This window comes from Oncorhynchus clarkii, chromosome 19 (genome assembly GCF_045791955.1).
Source record: "Oncorhynchus clarkii lewisi isolate Uvic-CL-2024 chromosome 19, UVic_Ocla_1.0, whole genome shotgun sequence".
NCBI lineage: Eukaryota > Metazoa > Chordata > Actinopteri > Salmoniformes > Salmonidae > Oncorhynchus > Oncorhynchus clarkii.
The window spans coordinates 19,828,255-19,845,784 of NC_092165.1; the positions used below are offsets into that span (position 1 = coordinate 19,828,255).

Genomic DNA, 17,530 nt, shown 5'->3' on the forward strand with positions numbered 1-17,530 from the left:
TACATCACACAGAAGAAAGGAATAATCTTCCTACAGAACCTCATGTAGAGGGCAAATCGTTTCCAATCATATCCCAGACTCTTGGCAACAAAGGGTAGGGGGGGGGCAATATGGGTGTTCGGGGTTGTGAATGAGATGAGATGGTGATTACTACATTACTAGCACCATTACTACAGCACCATCAGATGATATGATAGGCTAGGAGAAGTCTGCATGGTAAAGTGATGATGTCATGATAACAGCAGACGTTAATGCAGTATGTGTGTTCCACTGGCTGGCAAGGCAAGGGCAATGAATGGGGGATTCTTAGGGGCAAGTTAATTAATAAAATAACAAAACATTCAGGTTGACATTAGTTGGGGAAATGAATATGATGTCAATGAACACAGTTTGAACCAGGAGCTAATGTTGTTCCGTACTTTCCGTAGCCTATATCCCTCTGTCCCTACCAATGGTCATATCCGATGCAGCAGGAAATTCTATCTGTTCTTTTGGATTCATTTGTGGATTAACAGATTAAATCCATAATTGCAGCCCGTGTCGAGTGATAAATGCATACAACAATCGTAGTGGATGCGTTAGGTCATGTTTGACTTCAAATATAATTTAGCCATTGTCTGTTTTGTAACGTTGCTGCTGTGCACTTACTCTTGTTATGATATACAGTAAAATCTCACACCCTTAACCTGACCCCGAGCGCACTGCTGCAATGTGTAATTCCAGTATGTTAATACACAATTCTTCAAAACATAGTCACAATGTAAGGGAAAGTGTTTATTTTGAGATTTAGAGAAACACTTGCCAAGCCTAAAGCAGGCCAGAACTATTGACCTGGCTTGTCATTGACCTAGGTCACCCACATAGTTTACTTAAGATTCCCATAAACTCTATGCATGACAGGAATTACATCAGAGTGTTACAGCATAACTAGGAGTGTTAAAACAGGCATCTTATAACAGCCATCTGTCTATAGACACACAATACATTCAATGTATAGTAGATACATCCAGTCCAAAAGAGTAGCAAATAAACAAATAAAGTAGATTTTATTCACTGTCTCCCCAGAGTCTCAACCTGTGAAGTCCTAGCCTGCAACGCATGGTCTAAACTCTCGTTAGCAGCTCTGATGTCTGAATCTGTCCTTTCATTCATCGAGTCTGTTTCAGAGAAAGAGCACAACATAGAGAGTGCTCGCCACTACTGACTGCAATTTGGTGCTTGATTTTTGCACTTAAGTTAAAAACATGTTGGTGATTATTTAAGCAATAAGGCCTGGGGGGGTGTGGTATATGGCCAATATACCACGGCTAAGGGCTGGTATTATGCATGAGTGCCTGGATACAGCCCCTAGCCGTGGTATATTGGCCATATACCACCAACCCCTGAGGTGCCTTATTGCTATTATAAACTGGTTAGCATCATAATTAAATAAAAAATAAATGCTTTGTCATACCCATGGTATACAAACTGATATTCCACAGCTGTCAGCCAATCAGCAATCGGGGCTTGAACCAGCCAGGTTATAAATAATGACATGTACAGTATATTTAATAATATATATAATATATATGCTGTTTTTTGTTTAAATATTTAGCCCCTTGTTTAAGTGTTATGCTTAAATGACTAATTGTCTGATTAATCTTTGGGACTGAGGTGGTTAAATTAAAGTCATTAGTAGCCTTGTTAACCGAATTAGCGACCTCCTACTGTCTTTGTAAATTTGCCATCACGTGGGTCAGGAGATACACGTGTGATGGTTAGGGTTAGTTGGTGACTCGATAAACACTGTAAGTAGAGCTTGATGAATTTGCTGTCATAGGCGATAGCCATCTCTGCTGTTTCATGATTAAGGGAAACAGATTAAAACAGTATCTGAAAATGTTGTGGTCGATAGTGTATATACAGTTGAAGTCAGAAGTTTACATAAACCTCAGCCAAATATATTTAAACTGAGTTTTTCACAATTCCTGACAATTAATCCTAGTAAAAATTCCCTGTTTTAGGTCCGTTAGAATCACCACTTTATTCTAAGAATGTGAAATGTCAGAATAATAGTGCAGAGAGTGATTTATTTCAGCTTTTATTTATTTCATCACATTCCCAGTGGGTCAGAAGTTTACATACACTCAAATAGTATTTGGTAGCATTGCCTTTAAATTGTTTAACTTGGGTCTAACGTTTCAGGTAGCCTTCCACAAGCATCCCACATTAAATTGGGTGAATTCTGTCCCATTCCTCCTGACAAAGCTGGTGTAACTGAGTCACGTTTGTAGGCCTCCTTGCTCACAGATGCTTTTTCAGTGCTGCCCACACATTTTCTATAGGATTGAGGTCAGGGCTTTGTGATGGCCACATCAATACCTTGATACCTTGATTTTGTCCTTAAGCCTTGGAACTTTGGAAGTATGCTTGGGGTCATTGTTCATTTGGAAGACCCATTTGCGACCAAGCTTTAACACAGTGGTGTCTTGAGATGTTGCTTCAATATTTCCACGTAATTTTCCTTCTCATGAAGCAATCGATTGGTGAAGAGTCCCTCCTGCAGCAAAGCACCCCCACAACATGATGCCGCCACCCCCGTGCTTCACGGTTGGGATGGTTTTCTTCGGCTTGCAAGCCTCCAGCTTTTTTCTCCAAACATAACGATGGTCATTATGTCCAAACAGTTCTATTTTTGTTTCAACAGACCACAGGACATTTCTCCAAAAAGTATGAAATTTGTCCTCATGTGCAGCTGCAAACCGTAGTCTGGCTTTTTTATGGCGGTTTTGGAGCAGTGGCTTCTTCCTTGCTGAGCGGCCTTTCAGGTTATGTCGATACAGGACTCGTTTTACTGTGGATATAGATACTTTTGTGCCTGTTTCCTCCAGCATCTTCAAGGTCCTTTGCTGTTGTTCTGGGATTGATTTGTACTTTTCGCACCAAACTACGTTCATCTCTAGGAGACACGCGTCTCCTTCCTGAGCTGTATGATGGCTGTGTGGTCCCATGGTGTTCATACTTGCCTACTATTGTTTGTATAGATGAACGTGGTACCTTCAGGCATTTTGAAATTGCTTCCAAGGATGAACCAGACTTGTGGAGGTCTACAATTTTAGGATTCCTGGGAGTGCATTCTGATGAAGATCGTCAAAGGTAAGGGAATATTTATAATGTTATTTCTGATTTCTATTGACTCCAACATGGCGGATAAAAAAAAAAAAATCTGAGCGCAGTTCTCAGATTATTGCATGGTTTGCTTTTTCCGTAAAGTTTTTTTTTAATCTGACACAGTGGTTGCATTAAGGAGAGGTTTACCTATTGTCTAACAATTGTATTTTCATTGACATTTATAATGAGTATTTCTGTAAAATGATGTGGCTCTCTGCAATATCACCGGATGTTTTTGGAACTAGTGAACGTAACGCGCCAATGTATACTGCGATTTTTTTTCTATAAATATGGACTTTATCAATCAAAACATACATGTATTGTGTAACATGAAGTCCTATGAGTGTCATCTGATGAAGATCATCAAAGGTTAGTGATTAATTCTATCTCTATTTCTGCTTTTTGTGACTCCTCTCTTTGGCTGGAAAAATGGCTGTGTTTTTCTGTGAGTTGGTGGTGACCAAACATAATAGTTTGTGGTGCTTTCGCTGTAAAGCCTATTTGAAATTGGACACTGTGGTGGGATTAACAACAAAATTACCTTTAAAATGGTATAAGATACATGTATGTTTGAGGAATTTTAATTATGAGATTTCTGTTGTTTTGAATTTGGCGCCCTGCACTTTCACTGGCTGTTGTCATATCGATCCCGTTAACGGGATTGCAGCCCTAAGAAGTTTTAAAGGCACAGTCAACTTAGTGTATGTAAACTTCTGACCCACTGGAATTGTGATACAGTGAGTTATAAGTGAAATAATCTGTCTGTAAACAACTGTTGGAAAAATTACTTGTGTCATACTTGTGTCATGCACAGACCAATCACAATTGGTCCTTTTGTTCGATTAATTCCGTCCATATATATCGAAAATATCCATTTATATAGCGCGTTTGATCCAGAAAAAGACAGCTTACAAAAACGCAACGTCACTACAAAATATTTCAAAAGTTGCCTATAAACTTTGCCAAAATATTTCAAACTACTTTTGTAATACAACGTTAGGTATTTTTAAATGTTAATAATCAATCAAATTGTAGACGAGGCAATCTGTATTCAATACAGGAACAAAAACAAACCAGCACTGCTGTTCACGTCTTGCGCAACTCACAAAAGTGACCCCAGTTCCGAGTTGGCCTACTTCTTCATAGAACAAAGGAATAACCTCAACCATATTCCAAAGACTGGCGACATCGTGTGGAAGCGTTAGGAACTGAAAATGGGTTCCTATTAAATATCAAATGGCAAAGACAATATAGTGAACAGAGAGGGGGGGAATCTGAACAGTTAGTTCTCTGGGTTTTGCCTGCTACATAAGTTCTGTTATACTCACAGACATGATTCAAACAGTTTTAGAAACTTCAGAGTGTTTTCTATCCAAATATATGAATAATATGCATATCTTATATTATTGGCATGAGTAGCAGGAAGTTGAAATTGGGCACGCTATTTATCCAAAAGTGAAAATTCTGCCCCCTAGCTTTATGAGGTTAACCTCAAGACATTTGTGGAGTGGTTAAAAAATGAGTTTTAATGACTCCAACCTAAGTGTATGTAAACTTCCGACTTCAACTGTATGTACTGTATGGAGAGGAATGTTTTTGCATGTTTTCTTATGTAAGTTTCATTGACTTTTATTTTGGGATTTGAGATGGATGGATTTCACAGTCAAGGATGTTGCCTCCTATTGTCTGTGAGTGGTGACTGATGCTTTGCAGCTCTGCCATTGTCAATGGCTCATTTTACCGTTGATCACATTGTACCTTGCTCTTTCTAAGGGAGAGAACTATGAGCTACAACAGAATTGCAGAGACAGGGGCCATCCCTGTTTCCCACCATGCGGGTGTAAGTGAACGTGGCATTGATTGGGAAAGTCTCGTATCCGAGCTGAAGCATCGGGCAAAGCAATCTATCCGTCTGTATATGGAAACCAAGATGAAAAGTGTAGAAGCAATGAAAAAGCTTAAAGTGTAGCCTACACAAGGAGCGGTTTCTATACAGACATAAATTAAATGGGTTTTTATAATGAAATCATCCCCCTGATTGGACTTTAATAGACCAGATGATAATGACACACATTCCTATTTGAAATCACTCAAATAAACAACAACAAACTTTTGGGCTGCCTTAATTCTGTTGGCATTTTCTTTCTAACACCAACATCCATCTTATCCAGAAGGGTTGATTGTGCCTCTGCCTCCCTCTCTCCTCTCTTCCTCCTCCATTAACTTTGTTTATCCTCCAGCGAAGCATTTTACAGCTGGATATTGTTCCTCTGCAGAGCCGCGTACACCACAGCAAGAGGAGCCAGAATTGAATTAGCCCTGCTAATTCCAACCCCGCTTCGCTTCTCCTTTTCTCTGGATGAAATAGACCAGAGCTAATGAGAAACTTGAATCTTCCCCTAGCATTAGCTCAGTTCCCATATGCCTATCCGTCAGTGCCAAACGATTGCTAGGCCTACACTCCCTAACCCATTGCTCCAAACCCAATCACCCGTCCAGTGGGCTTACCTCTTCAATTGAACGGAGAGAGGAGGATATTGAACAGGGAGAGGAGACTAAGGTCGTATTCACTAGACACAAAATGGAATCGGGCTGAAGCGGTTCCCTGACGTCTCATGCTGAATTGAATTCCGCTGCTTTTTCTATTAGAAGTCGACCGATTCTGATTATGGCCAATACCGATTATTGGAGGACCACAAAAAGCCGATACCGAAAAAATCAGCCGATTTATAAATATAAATATATTTGTAATAATGACAATTACAACAATACTGAATGAACAATGAACACTTTTATTTTAACTTAAGATAATACATAAATACAATCTATTTAGTGCCAAATAAATAATGAAGCATGCTCAATTTGGATTAAACAATGTAAACCCACGGTGTTGGAGAAGAAAGTAAAAGTGCAATATGTGCCATGTAAAAAAGTTAACGTTTAAGTTTCTTGCTCAAAACATATGAAAACTGGTGGTTCAATATTCCCAGTTTAAGAAGTTTTAGGTTGTAGTTATTATAAGAATTATGACGCGTCGACTATTTCTCTCTATACTGTTTGTATTTCATACAGCTTTGACTATTGGATGTTCTAATAGGCACTTTAGTATTGCCAGCCTAACCTCAGGAGTTGATAGGCTTGAAGTCATAAACAGTGCTGTGTTTCAAGCATTGCTAAGAGCTGCTGGCAAACGCAGTAAAGTTGAATGAATGCTTATGAGCTTCCTGCTGCCTACCATCGCTTAGTCAGACTGCTCTATCAAATATCAAATCATAGACTTAATTATAATATAATAAACACAGAAATACAAGCCTTTGATCATTAATATGGTAAAATCCAGAAACTATCATTTCGAAAACAAAAAGTTTATTTTTTCAGTGAAAATCCGGAACCGTTCCACATTTTATCGAATGGGTGGCAACCCTAAGTCTAAATATTGCTGTTACATTGCACAACCTTCAATGTTATGTCATAATTATGTAAAATTCTGGCAAATTAGTTCGCAACGAGGCAGGCGGCCCAAACTGTTGCATTTACCCTGACTCTGCGTGCAATGAACGCAAGAGAAGTTACACAATTTCCCGAGTTAATATTGCCTACTAACATTAATTTATTTAACTAAATTAACTTTGTTTAACTAAATATGCAGGTTTAAAAAACTACACTTCTGTGTAGTGATTTTAAGAAAGGCATTGATGTTTATGGTTTACATTTGTGCAAAGAATGTGCTTTTTTCTCGAACATGCTTTTGTTTAGCGAAGTAGGCTTTGATTCGATGATAAATTAACAGGCACCACATTGATTATATGCAACGCGGGACAAGCTAGTTAACCTAGTAATATCTTCAACCATGTGTAGTTAACTAGTGATTATGTGAAGATTGATTGTTTTTTATAAGATAAGTTTAATGCTAGCTAGCAACTCCTTGCTGCACTTGCGTAACAGGTGGTCAGCCTGCCACGCAGTTTCCTCATGGATTGCAATGTAATAGGCCATAATCGGCGTCCAAAAATGACGATTACCGATTGTTATGAAAACTTGAAATCGGCCCTAATTAATCGGCTATGCCGATTAATAGGTCGACCTCTACTATCTATCGCTACATACATTCAGTCTGAGACTGCCATTGTAGATATCCTTTATGCTGACATCAAAATGAGGGGCGTAGTACAAGACATGTCATCAGCAGCGTTTGGATTGTCTCTAACCGATCAGAGTATCAAAGCCAATGAATATTTTCAAAATGCCACTTTACCCACGTGTGTTCAGGCTCCGTCCCAACCCATCTGTTTCTGGGACCAATCAAAACAGTTTGAATGTGTTCACATTCAAGATGTCGTCGGGGAGGAGGTCAAATCCAGAGTCATTGTTAAGAAGAAACATTAGTGGGTGTGGCTTTAGGCAGGAGCGATGTGGATGGGTAGCCAGGCAACCAAAACAGGGAGGTACTATATGAAGTTGTGCAATAAGAAACATTCATATTAGTTGTCTGATGCTAAATGTTTTGCTATGTTGTGCCCTCATGAGTAGGACCTATTTCAATTGTTTTGTAACAGAGTCGAGTCCTCCCATCCTTTTTTAACATTGCTGGATACATCACCAGATGTGACTGGGTGCTTATGTAACACAGAGGGGTACATTAACAGTTCAACATCCTGTTGTAATGCTGCTTCTCAGAACCGGAGTGCTCCCCAATCTCAAGGGATCTTGGGTCAGTTTAGCATTTTCCCCACAATGGTAAAGGATCGGGGGAGGGGAAGCTGATCCTAGATCTGTACCTAGAGGAATTGTCAACCTGGAGCAGAAATTGGCTTCTTGGGTTCAAGGTTCAAGCCAAGGGTCAGCTGCTCCTCCACTCCGGTTTTGTTATTTACTGCTCATTTACCACTGGTGTTTACTGTTATTTTTCTGAGCGGCCTAGATGTGCGAGTCAAGATGTTGTGACACTGTTATTTCCCCTGCTTCGCTCGTAAAACTGGTGTTAGGTAAAAGGGATGGCCTTATCAGACCTAAATTAGGAATGTAACAGAAATGAGTCCAGGGGCTGCATTCCAAATGGAACCCTATTCCCTACTTAGTGAACTATTTTGACCATGGGCCTATGGGATGCAGTCCAGGGAATATCTAAAACAACAAGGGAGGTCCCTGAACTCAGTAAACAGCCTAGCCCTTACTGATGATGACGCACGTACACGCACACGCACACGCACACACACAGACACACACACAGACACGCACACACACAGACACACACACACACAGAGACACACACACACACACACACACAGACACACACACACACACACACACACACACACACACACACACACACACACACACACACACACACACACACACACTCCAGTGATGATGACAGTGCCTGCCTAAGCCTCTGGGTTGGGGATCAGGACTCCAGCTAGACCCTGGGGTGGGAGTTGGAACATGTGGCCCCAGCAGATGGGAGTTTTATGGGAGTATCGCTTGCTGTGGACAAGCCTGGTCACACACACGTTGGTTTTACTATCCAAGTGGGGACCAAAAATGTATTCCCATTCAAAATCCTATTTTCCATAAACCCTAACCCTTAACTTAATCCTAATCCTAACTCCCAATCCTAACCCCTAAAACTAATTCTAAACATAACCCTAACCCTTACCCCTAAGCATAAAATAAATACAAATATTTTTGGGAGCAGTGAGCGGTTCTTCTCTAATAAGGATGGTGGTAGAGCTATATGAGTTTGGCTGATTTAAATGTGGTCTTGTTAGTCTTAGCACTATTTGACAAATTGTTTATTTTAAACACTGTATACAAAATACATATTTTAGTAGCTCATCATCAAGCACTGCCTCTTGCTAGGATCTGTGTGTAGTTAAAATGATGCACAAATACAGCATATAGTTAGTTATATCTATCCACAGTCAGAAACAGCTCTATTCCCAGTGTAGAGCAGCTTTGCTCCAGATGAAGCAGGGGCAGCAGATGGCTAAGGCTGGGTGGAGGGTGGAGACTGGAGCCCCAGTTACCCCACTCTGGGTGCCTCATAATCCCACAAAGCCCTGGCTTCTCCCCCTGACAAATGAGAAACGGCCCCCACCACCGACAGCTTGTCCCAGACCCGGCCACTGCCTGCCATTCACCGAGAGCCATCATGTAGCTGAGCTGGGAGACAATGGGTTGCTATTAACTGCTCCTCCTCTCTCCCTCGCCTCCTGGTTTCTGAAGAGAGCGATGGAGAGGCGGGGAATACGACACACAAAGAGGGATGTGTCGTCCTGTGAAGCCTGTGTATTTCTCATCTGAAGATCTGAACGAGAAAATAGGTAATGCTAGTGCTTTCACAGGACAGTTGTCTATAAACTAGACTAGAGTATGACAACATGAGGCGGCAGGTAGCCTAGTGGTTAGAGCGTTGGGCCTGTAACCGGAAGGTTGTTAGATCGACTCCCCAAGCTGACAAGGTACAAATCTGTCGTTCTGCCCCTGAACAAGGCAGTTAACCCACTGTTCCTAGGCCATCATTGTAAATAAGAATTTGTTCTTAACTGACTTGCCTAGTTAAATAAAGGTTAATAAATAAAAACATGAATGACCAAACCCAATTATCTTGAATTCCATTTTTATGGAGAAAAAAGTGTTTACTTAGCAACTAGCTACTAAAATTAAGCACAGTTGGATGGATAATTTGAAATGAATAATTTCGAGAGAAAAAAATAATAAACCAAAATAAACATTTGGCTCCAATGTTTTCCCTTGCCGACCTAAGGTTGTGGAAGTTTAACATTAGTTCATTTGTCTCTGCTACTTCTCTGTGTCTTGCCCCTTATATCCCTTTCACTAATTCTCAAATTACTTAACACTGACCCAATTTGTTGGCTTGAACTCGCAGTGTAATCAAATTTCTGTGCGAGGCATATCTTCTCAGAGGCTTTTTTGTAATTACCTGCTTATTCCAGGGTCCCGGTAATTGTCTTCAAATTCAACAGACTCCAATTGAACATCACTTGATGCTTTTCCACCCCTCCGAGCCCAGCTAGGAGCTGACAATGTGTGATGAACGAGTGAAGATTCTGAGAGAGAGAGAGAGAACTGTGACCAAATCTCTTATAGCAGTACGCGGTCGAAGCCTCATCAAATACTTCAGAAGACCATGGACGTACCAAGTGATCGCAATCAGCAGCCAAACAGAGCTTTCTTATATACTTTTTTTTAAACGAATATCATAACAAACCGGTAATAGTTATTGATTCACCAGGGTTTGGTTTTTAAAGGACGTGTATGTTGCTCTTGTATGATGTGATAATGTCAATGCTCTAACATCATTGATAAAAACAAGGAAATGGGTTCCCCATGGCGGACCAATCATGTTGTTAAAAACACACCCACAAACACACACACACTCTACTCCATTTATGAATATTTAGAACAGCGCATCACACAGAGTCTCAAGCTCATTATGGGAATTGCCAATCGCCGGGCGGATCACCAGGGGAAGTAGACAATTCAGCAAAAAGCAGAGGAGAGATTCTGCCCCACTTTTTCTATTGCATGACAGGCAATTCATTAGGTGAGAAAATAAATTAGCAGATTCACATCTTAAAAACCTTTATATGTGAAAATCGGATATGCAGTTTTACATGTGAAAAACATTCACGTGACAAACTTAGTCATCTGGAATTGGATTTTGACATCTGAAAAACGTTCACATGTAAAATTCATATTTGCTGTTTCACATGTAAAAAAAAATATTTAAAAAACTTCACGTGGAATTGCAGATTCACATGTGGGGTTGAAATAATGTTACTCTCCTCACATGTGAAAACATGGTGTTAACATGTAGCAGTAAACAATGTTTCCACCAGTGGAATTAAGGTGACCACATTTAAAAAGCCCAAATGCGGGAGATGGTAATGACCTTATGGGACATTCATGGAACAGTGGACAGAATAAAACGACTACACACTGCAGTTCTGCTGTATCAAATACAATCAATTTTATTGGTTACATACACATATTTAGCAGATATTATTGCGAGTTTGGCGAAATGCTTGTATAAAGGCCACTGTTAAAGGAGCAATCCTTAGTTGATACATACATTTTGGGGCATATAAATTAATAATAATTTTTTACTCCAATGTTTGTAAACAAAATAAATGTAAACAACCACTACCTAAAAACATGGTTAAAACTATCATGGTGATATCATGGATGTTCAGTTCTTGCATCCATAGCATAGTCTATGGATTTGAGAGTGGTTGCATTTCTCCAGCCCCATCCCTCAGCTTTTTACTGAAACCATGGTGGGGAGAAATTGTGTAATTGAGTAAAAGTGATATTATATGGTGCAATCCTCTAGCAGACCTGGGCAATTCCAGTCCTCAGGGGGCCTGATTGGTGACACACTTTTCCCCCATCCCTAGCAAACATAGCTGATTTAAACTAATTACATTCTGACCCGAGGACTGGCATTGCCCAGGCCTGCAAGTGAGTTACTTTTGTGCCATTAATATCAAGCACAACTTGTTATGTCGAGAACAAAAATGTTATATTGCAAAAAAAATATGATATTGAAAGCGAACATAAACCCAAAAGTATTGATAGAAAAACCAAATATTACAAGGAAATAATTTTGAAATGCAAGAAAAAAAAAATGTGTAAATGGAGGGAGAATTCTTTTCAGATAATTTTTTTTAGAACTTGATTTAAGTAAAATGCCTCCAGTCAAAGATAAAAATAAAGTAGAAATAAACACACAAAAAAAGTATGTTTGAATGACACTGAGGGGCAACGCTGTTACATCCAATGCTTGAGGCTAAAGCCTGCACAGCTGCTTGTACATGTGTACCCATACATACACACACTCACTCGCATTCAAACGCACACATGTGCACACACACTGACGCACACACATAAATATATGTAAATACAGTGCCTTTGGAAAGTAAGTATTCAGAGTGACCCATTGACTTTTTCCACATACATAACAGCCTTATTCTGAAATGTATTAAATTTTTAAAAAAAAATCCTCATCATCTACAAACAATACTCTATAATGACAAAGCGAAAACAGGTTTAGACATTTTGCAAATGTATTTAATATTAAAACAGAAATGCTAGTATTCTGTATTCAGTATTCAGACCCTTTGCTATTAGGCTCGAAATTGAGCTCAGGTGCATCCCGTTTCCATTGATCATCCTTGAGATGTTTCTACAACTTGATTGGAGACCACCTGTGGTAAATTCAATTGATTGGACATGATTTGGAAAGGCACACACCTGTCTATATAAGATCCCACAGTGGACAGTGCATGTCAGAGCAAACACCTAGCCGTGTTGTCGAAGGAATTGTCTGTAGAGCTCCGTGACAGGTAACAAAACATTTCTGCAGCATTGAAGGTCCCCGAGAAAACTAGAACCATCCTTATGGGGAAGTATGGTGGTGGCAGTATCATGCTGTGGGGATGTTTTTCAGCAACAAGGACTGGGAGACTAGTCAGGATCGAGGGAAAGATGAACGGAGCAAAGTGCAGAGACATCATTGATGAAAACCTGCTCCAGAGCACTCAGGAGCTCAGACTGGGGTGAAGGTTCACCTTTCAACAGGACAACGACCCTAAGCACACAGCCAAGACAACGCAGGATTGGCTTCGGGACAAATGTTCCAAAAGGCATTTCTGCCAAAAACATGTTTTATTTTAAAGTGATTTTAAGTTTACGCTCATATGGCTCTCCTGTGAAGTAGTGACGCGCAACATAGGCCTAGTTCCTGAAACGAGTCACATATGCATAGTTGGGTTTTATTATAGCGTTATAATAAAGAGGGATGAATGTAGCCTAGATCACATTCACGTGTATCCATGTGTATGTCAATGATCAAGGTGCAGTTTACATTGCCTTTGTGTTCCAAATGGCACCCTATTATCTATGGGCCCTGGTGTCTGTGTTCCAAATGGCACCCTATTTCCTATGGGCCTTGGTCAAAATAAGTGCACTATAGAAAATAGGGTGCCATTTGGGACATATCCCATTGTTTTTGCGGAACCAATTTGAGCCAATGATAGCAGGCACAATAGTGTGATTTGCACTCATCCAAATTGTATGGAACATGTGATATACAGTCATTGTAATGTAATTACATTGTAAAGATGCCTTTATGTGGCACTAACATTTTCATGGTTCTTGATTGAAATGGCTGTTGCATTTTCATTTCCCATTCGAGATATAATTTCAAACTCCGATTGGCACAGCATGGCAAATGCCAGCTTTAGAACACAGTGCCAATTTCAAGCTGTGGCTGTAGGAGTGATTTGAAAGGGTGGCAATCTTATTATATTGTTCAGGTTTAGCCATTTTAAAGTACTCCTGTGACTAAGAACAGTGTGAATGTCAACACATCAAATTCAAACCAGTACCATAGCGGTGCAGGCACCTGTTATTTAACTATTATTTGTTTTAATTAAACCTTTATTTAACGAGGCATGTCAGTTAAGAACAAATTCTTATTTACAATGACGCCTACCAAAAGGCAAAAGGCCTCCTGCGGGGAAGGTGGGGGTTGGGATTAAAAATACAACATTATAGGACAAAACACACATTACGACAAGAGAGACACCACAATACTACATAAAGACAGACATAAGACAACAACATAGCATGGCAGCAACATATGACAACACAGCATGGTAGCACAGTAGCAACACAACATGGCAGCAGCACAAAACATGGTACAAACATTATTGAGCACAGACAACAGCACAAAGGGCAAGATGGTAGAGACAACAACACATCACTGGAAGCAGCCACAACTGTCAGTAAAGGTGTCCATGATTGATTCTTTGAATGAAGAGATGGAGATACAACTTTTTTGACAGCCTATAGGCCTATGTAGATTACCATGTGTTGTTAAGCAACTTGCAAGATGTGTGTGATATGATTATATAAGGTTATTAATGGGTGAGTCACCTAAATTAGCTAAATTGATATTAATATAGGCTATGCAAATATTTTCTCTATGCTCAAAAATAGACCTTTAGACAACCAGCTAATTGAAATCTGAGGCTGACTCGTCTTTGCGCTCGATATAGGTTCCACATACACCTACTTGAATCTACCTGTGAATTTTAATTTAGCCCGTCAGGTGATGCCCAAAGTATGTTAATGCATTAACTCTGCATGTTTTCCATAAATGTATGTCATGATGACAAATGTATGGGGTCAGATTCAGGCGTTCAACCTTTTGACAGATACACTCCCCTCCATATGTATTTGAACAGTGACGCTGCGTTTTTAAATTTAGCCTTTTAGATTTGCGATAGAATGTCTCATTTTAGGTGACAGTACAGAATGTCAGCATTTAATTAAGGGGATTGTCATATATATCAGTTTTACCGTTTAGAAATGAAAGCACTTTATGTATCTAGTTCACCGATTTGAAGAAGTCAGAAGTATTTGGACAAATTCACTTATAGTATATTCAAGTAGTCAGTTGTAGGCATTTGCGGCTTGTTTTGGTGGTGTTTTGGATTCTTTTTGGCCCAATAGGAACAGAATGGTGAATAATGTCTTGTGTCATTTTGGAGTCTATAGCCACCCAGGTCCACCCATGCCTATGCCCCTGATGTGGATGCTACCATGATTATGGATATTCATGAATTAATTGTGAACGATGATGAGTGAGAAAGTTAGAGGCACAAAGGTCATACCCCCTAAAAAATACTAACTAATACTAATGGTGAGAAGATACCATGTTTTCTTATAGCCTCTGAATGGCGCTCTCACTCATCACTTTTCATGATTCATTAATGATTTTTCTTAATCATGACACTATCAGGATTAATTTCGAAGTGTTCAGAAACATCTACTCACTTAGAAAGAAAATGACTCCAGTCATCACTCACCATTCAGTTACAGTACTATTGGACAACCAAAACAAACTGCAAATGCATCCAATGAGCTTGATGTAGTCATTGCTTGCAAGGAATATGGGACCAAATACTAAACTTTGGACTGTTTTTATACACTATAAGTGAATTGTCCAAATGCTTTTGACATGTGGTGGGGACGACTAGATACATAAAGTGCTTTCCTTTCTAAACGGTAAACAGATATGGATGCAAATACCTTAAAACAAAAGGTGACATTCTATACTATCGCCTCATATGAAACATTTCGTAGAGCCAAATAAAAAATGTGAGCATCACTGTCAAAAGACATATGGGCAATTCCACGGTGAAGGATAGTGCAGATGCAAAATTTGGTAACATAATAATGGTTTGTGCTGTTTGTGCCATTACCAAACTTTGCATCTGCACCGTTCTTAAAGTAAATGTGTTTTTGTAAACATTTTTTGTGTGTAAATTGTTCAAATTAGTCCTTGTGCATATGGTATGGTTTGTTTAACTTTGCAATCATTTGTTTTTGTTTGACGTACATTTTAAAGTGAAAAATCTGAGTCTCACTGATACAGACATTAGTTCAACGTCAAATTTGGATTTACATTTGGTTGAGTTGTCAACTAATGTGAATTAACCAGTTAGGGCCTAGTCTCCATGTAACATTTAACAACGATAATATTTCAACTTGACAGGCCTATTATGTTCCGTTGCTGATGCATCCCACTGGGCAAAACTGACTGAATCAACGTTGTTTCCAGGCAATTTCTACCAAAAAAATGCAATGTAATGACGTTGAATCAACGTGGAAAACTGATCGGATTTGAAAAAAGTCATCATCGTTATGGAATTTCGTATTTTTCACCCGACTTTTAACTCCAATGACAAGGTGAATGTATTTGTTGTTCGTTTCACATTTAGATATAGACAACAAGGCCTGTGCGTTTGTTCTCACGTCCAGTCTTTCTCCTTGTTTATAGCTTGCCCTAGCCATATTTTTTTTTAAATACAGGCATAACCACAATCATTATCAGTCACTGTAGACTATGCGCATCATCCACTTGTCCCATTTTCCAGCATTTCAGAGTCACAATTTGGCAACGACACGCATAAAAATGCGCTGTCAACCTACTAGCAGGACGCGGTCTCAATCGATATACTGCGCATGCGCACGAGGGCGAGTCCGCTGATTTGAAAGTCCTTTTGAATGTGCGCCACGCAACTCACTATATTGCAACGCACTCACTATTCCACGGAGCTGCGCACAGAGCGCACGATCAGCACCTGTCCTCGTCTGTGGCTGTGGCTTCAGCGGTGGGAGTGGTCATTATTTGGCAGGGAGCGGCGGTAGAATTTCCTAGACACCGACAGCCGCGCGTGCCGTGCACCCGTTCAGATTCAGCACTATTCTGAAGGGAAAGCGCACGGATTTAGGCGATTCAACCGAAGGAACGAGACCGAGAAGGCAGTATATTTTAGGAATACACAGTAAAACAACACATTATACATCATTTTTTTTGGTTGAGATACAAGAGCTGTCATCAAACCAGGTAAGCTTTGAAAGACAGCCACACTAGACAGGGTTTTTCCGAGCAATTTCGTAACGCGGTCTCGCGGCTGGGTCAGACGCTACACGGTAACGTTAGCAAGGCGAGGTTGACGCGTCCTAGTCAATTTCTCTATTTCAACGAACATTCTAATTATAATGCATCCTTTTTAAAGGAAAGGGGATGCACGTTTAATGCCTCTATGATATGCATGGTTATTCCCCCCCCCCCCCCCCCCCCCGGCATTGCTGGGTAATTAATGAAAGCTGAACCGTTCTCCAAGTGGGTACGGTACCCTCCAACAAGCAGTGGTGAAGCCTGCACGCGCGCTGTCAGCACGAGCCTCTTGTCGGGCGAGTGGCGAGACCTGGCTGGTGTAGCACGTTAGCTTGATAGCAGCTAAGCTACCACACAGACGTTGGCTGTGTTTTCATCTAGGGAATAATGGGTCTTCCGTCGGAACACAGCATGGGTTCGTGTAGCCTCGAGTGGCTTTGTGTTGACTGGTAGCTGACATTATTGAATTACTCGTTTTTTTTTAGTTATTCCTTTTCCAATCTGAATATTTCAGGCTGGAGCCCCGTGTCCGTGCGCATCCTATATTTTCGTCCCTACCCATCCGGATAATGCATCCGTTATTCTTTGTCTCGGTTAGACTGTACTATTAGGCAACTCGTTGTCTGAATATGTCACATAAGGGGCAACCACATATATCTTAATATATATGATGTGTGGCTTAATTTAATCCTCTATTTTTAATACCACAACAGTGGTGCTGTTCAACATTTCTCGCGGAATCATTTTGAATGAGTTAACGTTACTTGACTGTTTTCAGCTGGGCTACCAGGCAGGTTTAAAAGTTAGTAGTGTAGTGCACAGTTGTCGTTTTTTTTAACAATCACATTTTTCCCATATTTGTTTGTATTTATTGTTGAATTATTG

General features: G+C 40.1%; 1 protein-coding gene across 3 annotated transcripts in view; it reads left to right on the top strand.

Annotated features, from left to right (window-relative positions):
* The first annotated feature begins 16,428 nt into the window (after nucleotides 1–16,428).
* Nucleotides 16,429–17,530, top strand: part of LOC139374910 (catenin alpha-2) — a 677,819-nt gene continuing 676,717 nt past the window's right edge. For 2 of the 3 annotated variants that reach the window (XM_071116130.1, XM_071116133.1), the window contains exon 1: nucleotides 16,429–16,591. The gene's annotated coding sequence lies outside the window, so the exon portion shown is untranslated. The remainder of the gene's footprint in view (nucleotides 16,592–17,530) is intronic. The other variant, XM_071116132.1, reaches the window with a different exon arrangement.